The sequence below is a fragment of the Arvicanthis niloticus genome, chromosome 6, assembly GCF_011762505.2.
Source record: "Arvicanthis niloticus isolate mArvNil1 chromosome 6, mArvNil1.pat.X, whole genome shotgun sequence".
NCBI classification, from domain to species: Eukaryota; Metazoa; Chordata; class Mammalia; order Rodentia; family Muridae; genus Arvicanthis; species Arvicanthis niloticus.
Genome location: NC_047663.1, coordinates 50335690 through 50347605, shown reverse-complemented (window position 1 = coordinate 50347605; position 11916 = coordinate 50335690). Strand labels below are relative to the sequence as shown.

Sequence of the window (11916 nt, the reverse complement as noted above, 5' to 3'; positions counted from 1 at the left end):
GACAGGGTAAAAATGATGTATGAAGATAAGGAGAAATGGAGAGATCAAGGGCAGGAGCCGAGTCAGAGTGCTGTGGTTATCAGTTATACAGCAACTGTGCTGAGGTATCCTGTTTTCTTCACTAACTTAGCCTAACTTACCTCTCTGGGGACCTTGGCTCTCCCACACAACCCCTGCAAATAGCATATATTATGTTTAATATATATCTCATCCCTGGCTCTCCCTCTGAATACCTCATCATTCTGGATCCTTATTCCTGCAGATTCAGGGCAGACAGGAGGGTGCAGGATAGGCTATGACAGGAGCAGGCACATGAAGCAGACAGGTGAATGCAGTGGTCTATCATCCATCAGAGCTGGCCTGCAGACTCCACGCAGAGGCTGGGTTCCTGGGCCCTGGTTTTCAGGACAAGGTCCCCATGTCTCCTACATACTCCATAGTGGAGTGAGGCCAGCCCTTATCCTCCCATAACTAAGTAGCTTGGTGGAATCTGGGTCCCACTACTTACCCTACTCTTCCATGGGGCCCACTGGAGTGTGTGTCCTTGAGTACGGGTCCTCAGCTAGGAAACTGTTCTTGGAAAGTGAAAGAGACTCTGGACTCTTATCAGGATGGCAGATGTCAGAGAACCTGCCCAGATGTAAGTTGAACATTATTCAGGTTATTTCCAGTTAAGTCTCTGAAGATGCCTGGGCTGGAGGAGTCAGGCTGAGAGCTTCTTCCGGGTTTGCAGAAGCCCTGCCTGCCTGACCACATGACTCATGTATCAGCTCAGTTCCCTCCTCTATGAATATGGGACTCAGTTTGCCAACAGGACCCAGGTCAGCAATAGCTACTGGATCCCCCCTCCCCAATTTGTGCCCTGGATAGCTTTGCTTCCTCTCCTTCACTGTTGCCTGCCCAGCCACAGGTTATTCATTTTCATTTCAGAAAACACATCTTGGGCCACAAACCCTGTTTTTTGTTTCTTGCTTTTTTTTTCTCCTGAAGTCTTCTAAATGTCACATTTGGGTTTTGATTCTCACTAATACCATATTCTTTTTCTGTAGGTGTGTGGTGTGTGTGCATTTTCATATGGAAGTGGACTCTCATGTGTGACCTCAGGGCCAGCTGTCTCGCTGGTTATAGGGGTAAGGGTAGGGAAGGGAATCTTTCCTTTCCCCAAGCTGATGTAAGGCAGACAAGTTCAGGGCCACCTCACACATTCAAGACCAGTTCACCTTTGCTCCCAGTATGACTGGCAGCTGTACCATGATCCAAGGCCAGGAGCTGGCCCTTCATCCATGTGCTGGAGCAGAGCCAATTCTCCAGTTCTTATGAAGCCAGGACCAGGTTTCCTGTCTGGTTTCCAGAGACCCACAGGCAGACATACAGGCTTTTCTTCTGCATCCAGACTTGTTAGATTTCAGTTAATTTCTTCTTTAAGATAGGAAAATGTCTCCTAGACTCATGGTCTGAGCTTAGTAGTTTTGAGGAGCTGTGTAGAATAGAGGATTGCATGTTGGGGTTTTGTCTTTTCTTTTTCTTTTCTTCTCTAACTCCTCTCTCTCTCTCTCTCTCTCTCTCTCTCTCTTTCTCTCTCTCTCTTTCTGTTTTTGTGGGTCTGAGTAATGAGGAAGAATGTCCTATGGGAAGGAGACAGTGGTTGTGTGTTGGTCAGGTCACATGGGGACAATGAGGCATTCACAATGCTGCTGGGAAACCCTCCTCTGGGACCAAGTTCACACACATTTCCTGAGTCTACTCTGGTCCTCTGTGTAAGTCTCTATTTCTTTCTGAACTTCAGCTCCCCCATGTGTGGCTCTGAGCTTCTTTCTGTCCCACAGGGTTGCACATTATACATAAGAACAGCAGCAATAACTTGGGCTTGTACTTAAAATTATTGATAATTTCTTCAGTATCAGACTGTTTAATATTTGACATGGGTTACCACTCAACTGATAGAGCCTAAGGAGACAGCTGTTCATCTTCCCATTTCCCAGATGGATACATTTAGGAAGGCTAAAGTCTGCCTCTTCCCAGCTCCAAAGTCTGGACTTGTAACATTGGTGTCGCTTATTGTTCTTCACAAGAGGTGGCTTGAACCCTATGCCAACTTTCTCAGTGACCTCTGCTTGCCTGACTCTCTCCACTAGAGATTCAGGGTGCTCCTTCCAGGGGGCTTTAAGTACCACATAGGAACCTGAGCATGCACTTCTGTAGAACAGAGTGTTCTCTTGTGTTCAGTTAAGGGTTTCTGAAAGCCTTCCTGTTCCAGCCTCTCCTGGAGCCTGTGAACTCTTTTGACAGGAGGCTAGCCTGCTCATGGAAACCTTAGCAGGAGGACTCGGTGGTGGATGAAGTGGCCACAGAGTGAACAGTTTGGGTTCTTGGTGTACTTACCTAGCTTCAAGTCCCTCTCTGGCTGGACTGTGCTTTATCAGCTCCACCTCTGTGTTTCTTTGTTTTGAAGGTGGGGTCCACTTCCTCTTGACCTTCATGCTGAGCTACCTTTGTGTTGCTTTTCTGCTTGGATTGAGATTTTTCCATGGTGACAAAGTCCTCAGATAATGATTCTCTGAGCAGTCTGTGCTTTTATTGCTTCAAGACTCTCTTCTATTGTTGCAAGTAGGAGACCAGTGCCTTCTTGTCTCTGCCATGTATTTCTGCTCTAGGAATGAGTGTGTGATCAGAATTGATAGAGGAGACCTGGTAATTAACAGCAAGCAAAATAACCTCTACAGAGTCAGATGGACCTTTGAGCAGAACAACTGAAAGACACAAGTCTTTTCTAAGGAGTGGGTACTGTGTTTCCAGATGCAGGGGCTTGGGCTTCATAGGGAAGAAGAAGGCACTCTGGGACAGAAGTGTTTAACAGTAGATATGTTCTTTAAATTTTTACAGCTGAATGATGCCAGTGGATCTTCTTGCTACTGTGTTGGCTTTCCTGAAAGCAGGCATGTTTAACGTTATACTGAGTTGGGGTTTCTTTGTTTGTCTAAGGTTCTACTTTTAGGTCATTAAGGTTATTTATTTCATCCTAAGGAAAGATGAAAAGAATGTGTTGTGTGTGTTTTCTTACTAATTTGTTCCTTTGGCAGGGGGATGAAGGAGGGTGGACTCCATCCTGTGCCTATGGGTTAAGTGGGTTTGTACGTTGTGGGTGGACTTTATGTGCTGCAGAGAGATTTTGAACTTGATCTGCTCTGCTGGATCAGTCATGTGACTGCTGCCATTTCCTTCTGGAGAAACCTTTGAAAGAGTTATTAGACAGGAGGCCATGAACCATACAATGAGATGGAGGACAGGGGACCCAGTAGGCCCTAGCCAGGGCAGCCATTGTCTGAATGTGGACTGAGTAATAACAATGATTGGATCCAGGAGGATCTCGTATATAACATTTAAAGGACAGGATAAAACTGATGTGTGAGGATAAGGAGAAATGGAGAGATCAAGGGAAGGAGCAGAGTCAGAGGGAACCAAAAGCCCATCCTTAGGAAGACATTATTCACTAGATTTTTTTGGTCTGGTCCTTCACTAAATCTTTGGGTGCTGTTCACCCCTTGGGTTTGTTGGGTTTGTGGGTGCATAGCAGTGTTGTTCCTGAAGTAAGGCACTAGCCCCACAGTAGCAGTGTGCAGGAGATCTAGCTCTCTTTAACTTTGGAGAACCACAGCAGGGAAGACTGGCTCAGCCTAGGCAGAGAAATTGATGGAGACAGAGGAGTGGGAAGGTGGGCATCTAGAGAGTGGGGAAGTGTAGAAGTAAGAAGATGGAGGGATGCAGGTCAGAGCGTGATGGTTGGGAGGATAGAGGATGTGAATGAAGGAATGAAGTTGGGGATGGAAAAGGGAGTGCTGGGGTACCAAGGACAGGAGGATGGGAGGACAGGAACACAGGGATAGAGGATGCATGATGGACCATGGGAGACACTCACTATCCCATGTCCTCAGTATCCCAGATTCTCTTTTCTAATGTCCTACTCTAAGGAGATCAATACTTCAGCCATTACTGTGACCCAGTGTATGGTGGGAAAATACAGGACAGAGGAGTAAAGGCTCAGTTTAAGTTCAGGCTAGCCTCTTTGAAGGAATCTTTAGAAGTCTTCTCTCCCTGGGTACCACACAAGGGGTACAATACAGAGTTAACTAACAATTTGATGGAAGGCACATTACTCAGGGAAAGCAAGAGGGCCACATACATGTATGCAGGGGACAAACCAACACAAGACTTCTTGGAGGCCTTGATTTAAGGATAAAAGGAATATTAGTTCTGTGTCCTTTTCCAGAAATGGACTTAGCAAGGCTGGTCTAACACTGAAGCCTGTGCCTCAGAGGAGTCAAGATTATAATATCTGGGGATTAACTCTTCCTTCTGTGTGCTGTGGTTATCAATCCTAAGGCAACTGTGTTGAGGTGTCCTGTGCTTTCTTCACTAACTTTGTCTAACTTAGCTCTCTGGGGAGTTTGGCTCTCCCATACCAGCCCCTGTAAATAGCATATATGATGCTTAATATATATCTCATCCCTGGCCCTCCCTCTGAATATCTCATTACACAGGACACTTATTCCTGCAGATTCAGGGCAGACAGGAGGGTGCAGGATAGGCTATGACAGGAGCAGGCACATGAACCAGACAGGTGAGTGCAGTGGTGTATCATCCATCAGAGCTGACCTGCAGACTCCAAGCAGAGGCTGGGCCCTGGGCCCTGGTTTTCAAGATGAGGTCCCCATGTCTGTCACAGTATGTTTTAGGGGAGTGAGGCCAGCCTTTATCTTTCCACAACTAAGTGATTTGGTGGAATCTGGGTTCCACTACTCACCCTACACTTCTATGGTGCCCGCTGGAGTGTGTGTCCTTGAATAAGGTTCCTCAGCTAGGAAACTGCTATTCAAAAGTGAAAAAGGCACTGGTCCATTTTCAGGAAGGCAGGCATCAGAGAACCTGAACAGATGTACTTCCTGTAAACACTGGGAGAGGAAGTTGAACATGATTCAGCTTGTTTCCTGTTAAGTCTGTGCATATGCCAGGGCTGGAGAAGTCAGGCTGAGAGCTTCATGTGGGTTTGCAGAAGCCCTGCCTGCCTGACCACAGGACTCATGTCTGAGCTCAGTTCCTCCTCCACTATTGTGAGACCCGAGGTTTTTCAACAGGTCCCAAATCAGCAATAGCTCCTGGATCCCCCCAGATTTGTGCTCTGGATCTCTGTGCTTCTCTCCTTCCCTGTTTCCTGCCCAGTTCCAGGCTGTTCATTTCAGTAAATGCCTCTTAGGCCACAAACCCTGTCTATTTTTATTTTTTGACTCCTGAAGTCTCCTAAATGTCACATTCAGGTTTTGATTCTCACCAACACTGTATTCTTTCTCTGTAGGTGTGTGGTGTGTGTGTGCATGTTCATATGTAAGTGAACTCATGTGTGTGACCTCAAAGCTTAGGCACTTGGTTAGTCTACCTAGTCAGCTAACCCAGGACACTTCCTGTTTCACCTTTCTGATACCTGGCATTACAAACCTGTAACCATGCCCAGCAGTCATTTGTGAGGATGCTGGGGATCAGAGCACACATTCTTAACCTTGCATAGCAAGTGCTTATCCACTGAGCCATCTTCCCCGCCCGGCACCATTTTATAAATACTCGTGCTATCTGACTCTTTATTGTAGCCATGGAGTGTGATCATCCAGCCAGGCTCCTGGATCTCTCCCCAGCATCCTACCTCTCCCTGCTGGTTCTTTTGTCCATTCTCAGTCTTGAAGCCAGAGTCACACATCTAATAGTGAATTAGTTTAAATATCTTCCCCACTTATACCTTTCAATCTGTCTTGCTCTAAGTGACAAACAGGTTTTTCACAGGATTCTTTTCTACATGACCTGCTCATTCCTGCCCTGCCTACTCTCTGGTGATAAATCCAGAAACTTCAAAGTTCTTGCTTCCTTTACTATGAGTTTGCTGCTCTACCTTCCTATTCCTTGAACACACCAGGAGTGTGCTCACCTCAGACCTTCACACTGGCTTCACCACTGTCTTGGAATGAGTTCTCACTAGTCATAGTTTTTAACCTGCTTTCTTCAGCCCCTCCTCCCACATAGTACCCCCCCCCCCTTTATTCTCCGCCTGACTCTTCTTACCACCAACACCACAAACTTGTTTCCTTTCTGTCATGTTGCCTTGCAAAGAGAATGAGAGCTCCTGGCCGACAGCACTTGGCTACTGTGGTGATTGTTAAGGCCTGTATGCCCATGAAGTGCCTGAGAGTATCAGTACAAGAGATGTTCATAATCTCTGAGAGGTGTTTTTTTTTTTTTAAATACTAACATTTATTTATTTATTGTGTGTTTGTGTGAGTATGTCTGTGTTGTACATGTGCATGTGAGTTATATGTGTGTATGTGTGTATGTATATGCTCATGCCATGGTGCACATGTACAAATCATAAGATAACATTCAGAATTCAGTTCTCTCTTTCCACCATGTGGTGCCCTGTGACTGAAACAGGGCATCAGGCTTATTGCAGGTGCCTGCTGTGTCCATGTTTGTGTGTTTGTTTTAAATTTTATTGAATGAGAATTTCACATCATGTAACCCAATCCCACTCTCTTGCTCTCAGGGCTGGTTCATTCAAGCCCATGTCATCAGGGCCAGCTGTGCCCTGCTGCCCAGGTGAGGTGCAGGACCTGCTCTCCCAAGTGGTGCAGCAGGTGAGAAACAGGGCCAGTTGTCATACTCTCCAGAGCCTGGGCTCAGCTTTCCAGCCTGACATTGGTGGCTGCAAGAGCAGAGCCTACTCTTCTTTGCTCACACTCTCAGGCCATGTTAGCCTGCAACCCCCCACACCCAGTGCCAGCTCTACTGTGCTGTGCAGGCCAGGTGCATGGTTCACTCTCCCACGTGCTGCAGCAGGTGAGGGGCAAGACCAGCTCTCCTGCTCTCATGACCCCAGGGCCATTTCTCTTGCCAGTTATAGGGATAAGGGGAGGAGAGGAAATCTTTCCTTCCTCCAAGCTGATGCAAAGCAGAGAAATTCAGTGCCACCTCATGTGCCCAGGGCCATCTCCCTTGTGCTTTCATCATGAGTGGCAACTGTATCATGTTCCCCAGGTGAGATGCTGGCCCTTCTCCCAAGTGCTGGAGCAGGGCCATCTCTCTCACTTTCATGAACATAGGGCCTGGTTTGCTGCCTGCTTCAGGAGGTGAAGGAATAGTTGGAGGGGGAGGGGAGTATCTCCCCCCTCATCCATGCCACTCTTGAGGAGACATAGGCAGAACCTAATTTTCCATACTCCCCTGAGTACTCCAGCTGGCCGGGGCAGATTCAGCTCTCTGGTTCTGATGCCCTCTAGGTCTGTTCTCCCAAGATGTCCAGGAGAAGGGTGGGGCCAGTTCTGCACAACCCTCTGAAATCAATATGTCCCTGGACAGCAGCTCAGACCAGAGATTTCTGTCTGGCCTTTGGTGGTAACTCTTCCCTGCTACTGAAGGACCATGGATCCAGATGTGGCTTCATAGGCAGCACAAAACAGGACACCCCCCCCCATGGTCCCAGGTGGCATCATTGGCTACTCACATCAGACTGATCCTCACTACCCTTGAGTCTCCAGTTCTGCCTCTCTTCATTGTGCCCACATCCCACTGTTTCTTTTTCTCTTCCATTTCTCTACCACTTACTTGCTCCTCTTAGTGACCTGAGGGGCTTGAGTGTCTGGGATGGTCTCAGGGTTGGTCTCAGAAGTGTGATGCTCTGCCTATGCTTCATAGCTCTGGACAGGGGTCATCTCAGGCATGGTCTGCTCCCCATTCCTGACTTAACCGCATACTGATGCTTGGTGGTCATCTCAGGCTAACTCTGTGTCCGGGTCCCATGGTGGTTGTCTAGTGCTCACTCTTGCCCCTGCCTTGGCTAGCTCCCCACTCTGGGAGGACACAGGACTGTTGGTTTTCTTGGGCTTACTTTGTTTAGATTGTGTTAGGTTACTAATCATTCAGAAGTCCATAGGTCAGAACATTGAGCCTAGACACAGGCTCTATCTTCTCTGCCACCTACTGACCCACACATGACACAGCAGCCACACCTGCAGGTGTTGTGGGAATCTTTTCCTGGGACAACATGATTGGTAGAGAATGGCAATGTTCATTGTGCGTGGTGCCATTCCTGAGCAGGTGGTCCTTGGTCGTGTAAGAAAGCAGGCTGAGCAAGCCCTGGAGAGAAAGCCAGTGAGAAGCACTCCTCAATGGCCTCTGCTGCAGTGTGCGGGCTTTGGTTCCTCCTGTCTCCTCAGGAAAAACTGTAAGCTGTACACTGAAGTGAATGTGTTCCTCCCCAAACAGCCTGTGTGCAGTCCTGGTGTTTATCTCAGCAACAGGAAGCAAATGAAGACACATCTTGTGTTTCAACAAATTTGGCTTCAAGATGAAGATTTCATCTCACACAAAACTGACTGAGTTATCTTGTAAGAGATCTGAGACGTTTGTTCTTTTGTGCTTTCTATTCTTAATTTTACTTTATCAAACTTTTTTCTTGCTCAATATGTTTTAATCTTTCAGAACAACACAACTCCTAGAAACAATGAATAAAAATGTCATCTTTCCTTAAACCCTCGGCAGCATTTATTCATTTAATGTATTATGAATAGCCATCAGGTTGTTCTGGAATCCTGTGGTGGTTTGAGTAAGAATGGCCTCTGTAAGCTCCTATATTTGAATGTTTGTCCCCAGTTGGTACAACTGTTTAGAAGGGATTAGGAGGAGTGTTCTTGTTGGAGGTGTGCATCAGTGGGGCAAGCTTTGAGAATTTAAAAGACTGCACAGTTCCTAATGTCTGTCTCTGTCTGTGCCTCACGCTTGTGGTTCAGGATGTGAGTTCTCAGCTACAGTCCCAGCAGCATGCTTGCCTGTCTGCTGCCATGCTCCTAGCCATGATGGTCATGGACTCCAACCATGAGCCCCAGACTACAGCCTTTCAATTTCATATGGTCCCGTTTGTCAGTTTGCCTCATTTCCCTGATGACTAGAGTCCTCTTCAGAAAGGCCTTCCCTGTGCTGCTCCATGAAGTGTTCTCCTTCCCTCAGGCAGTGTCAGGTTCAGGTCTCTGTTCATGTCTTCAGTGCATTAGGATCTGAGTGCTCTGCAGGGTAAGAGGTCAGTCTTCCACATGTCTGGCTTGTGCAGCACCACTTGGTAACAAGGTTTCTCTTGGTGATTGAATACATTTCTGGCCTATGAATGGTTATTGCTTGTCATTTTACTTCAGAACAAACCCCTTATTTTATCATCTAAAACATTTTCACCTAAAACATTCTTATTCAATAGAACGTTTTAAGTTAGTGATATTTGATGTTATTCAAGAAAACACTGAAATAATTTAAATTGTGTTATCATAGGATAAAAACACTATCAAGAAAGGTTATTAATTTATCCTAATAAATTATGATTTCATTTATAATCTTAGTCTGTTATTAGGTTTAGTTCCCAAAGTCAGAAGATCACACACATTGTACATGTACTTTGTAGAATAATTTCTTTTTGTATTGGATATTTTATTTACATTTCAGATCTGATCCACTTTCCCCATTATCCCCCACCCAGGAACACCCTCTCCCATCCCCCATCTTCCTGCTTCTATGAGGATGTGCCCCCACACACCCTCCCACTCCCACCTCTCCATCCATGAATTTCCCCATGGCTCCAGCTGTATATGTAAGGGAGGATGGCATTGTTGGGCATAGGTGGGAGGGGAAGTTTTTGGTTTAGTGAAGGCTGGATGCCTCAGTGTGGGGGAATAATTTCTAACTTATCTTGGACTGTTTAAACTTGAGCCCAAAACAAAAATAATAAATATAATTAAAGATCTTGAGTTTAAATAATCTGATAATATGTTTTAAGGAATACTTTATAATATACATTTTTATATTTAGTCTGTATCTGTAGGTAGTGCATACTCTAATTTGTGAGTACTCAAATATTTGTTGATCAACTGTCATGTGACTTTTCTGGGGAGATGTAAAATTAGCATCTGCTCCTAACTTCTGGCCTTTCCACAGTACAAAAATTGACTCATTAAGCTTATCTTAAAGAATAGAAATGAATTTATTAGGGATTACTCATGGAACAATGGAAGACCACAGACATTTATAGGAAGCCCTTTCTTGAACTGGCCCCACCTGCTGTCTCACCAAACTCTTCATCCTTTGGCTCTCTGTGACCAAGAATTTATGTAAACCTCAGTTCATAGCGCCACCTTGTGACAGAGCAACAGAAGTTACTCCAGGCGCACTTGGCTAGTTAATGGTTTTATGTACAGTCTGTCCTTGTCCTTATTAGTGGTCCTGCTGGTTTGAGCACTGTCTATCTTGAGAAGTATAGCTTGTTTTGATACAGTCTGACATGTGGGACAGGTGAATTCAGGTTCCAAGATGGAGGTGATAAGGATTGGAGGTCTGGTCTTATTTACCAGTTTATACACTGCCCAAATCAATCACAAGGGTCACACCTTGAAGGAAGCACTGCTCACTGGTTAAAGTAAACCAGACTTCCGGTGTGACCATGTCATCCAACGTCACCATGAACCCATTGCCACTCCTACCACTAGACCTTATGGACAAGTGTATAGGATCGAGAATGACACAATGATGAAGAGTGATAAAGACATTGTTGGGCTGAATGGTGTTGGCACATGTCTTTAATTCCATCACTCAGGCAGCAGAGGTAAGTGGATCTTTGTGAGTTCAACTCCGGCCTGGTTTACAAAGTGAGTTCCAGGACAGCCAGGACTACACATTGAAACCTCGTTTCAAAAAGGCTTGAAAAAAAAAAAGAATTTGATAACAGTTTTCTAGGATTAGTTTTGAAAGATGCCACAGTTTTACCTAGAAATTGCAACAGAGAAAGGACACAAAATAAGATCAGATTTTACTAAATGGAAATAATATAATAATACTTAATATAATAATACTGGTCCCTGAAGGAGAAGGGCATAAAATATGACCGTATTTTCTTGACTTTCACTAGATTCAGGCTTTTTTCAAGTATTTAATGTATATATTCTCTAAAAGAAAGTTCTCATTAAAGTGAAGTACTTTGAAAATATACACCTATTTTAATGGCAATCATGATCATTTAAGAATAAGAAGTTTAAATTTTTATTTTTAATTAAAATGTAATTATTCACTTTACATCCTGATTGCATTTTTCCTCTTTCCTCTCCTCCTAGTCCCACACTTACAAATCCCTCTCCTCAGAGAAGGGGAGTCCTCCTTGAATACTACCCCAGCCTGGGACATCCACTTGCAATAGGCCTAAGCACATGCTTTTCACAGAGCCCCAACTGTGCAGTCCAGTTAGGGGGAGGGATCCAAAGACAGTCAACAGAGTCAGAGACAGAGTCTTCTCCAATTGTTAGTGAACACATGAGGACCAAGCTGCACACCTCCTATAACTGTGGAGGGGACCTAGGTCCAGCCACTGCATGCGTTTTCGTTTCTAGTTCAATATCTGTGAGTCTCCATGATCCAAGGTTAGTTGACTCTGTAGGTCTTCTTGTGGTGTTCTTGACCCCTCCAGCTTGCTCAGTTCTATCCCTCACTCTCCCAGAAGCCTCCCAAGCACCATGTGATGTTGTCTGTGGATATCTGTATTCTCTTTCCATCCACTCCTGGATGAAGCTCTCAGGAAAAGTGATCTTAGGCTCCTATTTGCAAGTATATCAGGGTATCATTAATCGTGTCAGGGACTGGCTTTCTCACATGGGATGTTTCTCAAGTTGGGCCAGTCATTGTTTGGACATTCCTTCAATCTCTGGTCCACCTTTATCCCTGGATTATAAATAAATATACATAGCCTAAAAACTAAAATTGTTTTTGTTTTTTAAAAAGAAAAACACTTGACCTGTCAAGAGCCAAAGCTTTTGGTTTTGAATTTTGTAATGTTTTTCCTGAAATACACCA

The 11916-nt window shown here is 45.1% G+C and overlaps 1 protein-coding gene and 1 non-coding gene across 4 annotated transcripts in view; both read right to left on the bottom strand.

The window, feature by feature from the left end:
* Window positions 1-712, bottom strand: part of LOC117710282 (NACHT, LRR and PYD domains-containing protein 1a-like) — a 51430-nt gene extending 50718 nt beyond the window's left edge. For all 3 annotated transcript variants that reach the window (XR_013111227.1, XM_076936404.1, XM_076936405.1), the window contains exon 1: window positions 509-712. The gene's annotated coding sequence lies outside the window, so the exon portion shown is untranslated. The remainder of the gene's footprint in view (window positions 1-508) is intronic.
* A 7223-nt stretch (window positions 713-7935) lies between these two features.
* LOC117712199 (small nucleolar RNA SNORA17) lies at window positions 7936-8064 on the bottom strand. Its single transcript, XR_004607264.1, has one exon. It is a non-coding gene; the product is annotated as a small nucleolar RNA SNORA17 (small nucleolar RNA).
* Window positions 8065-11916: the final 3852 nt, after the last annotated feature.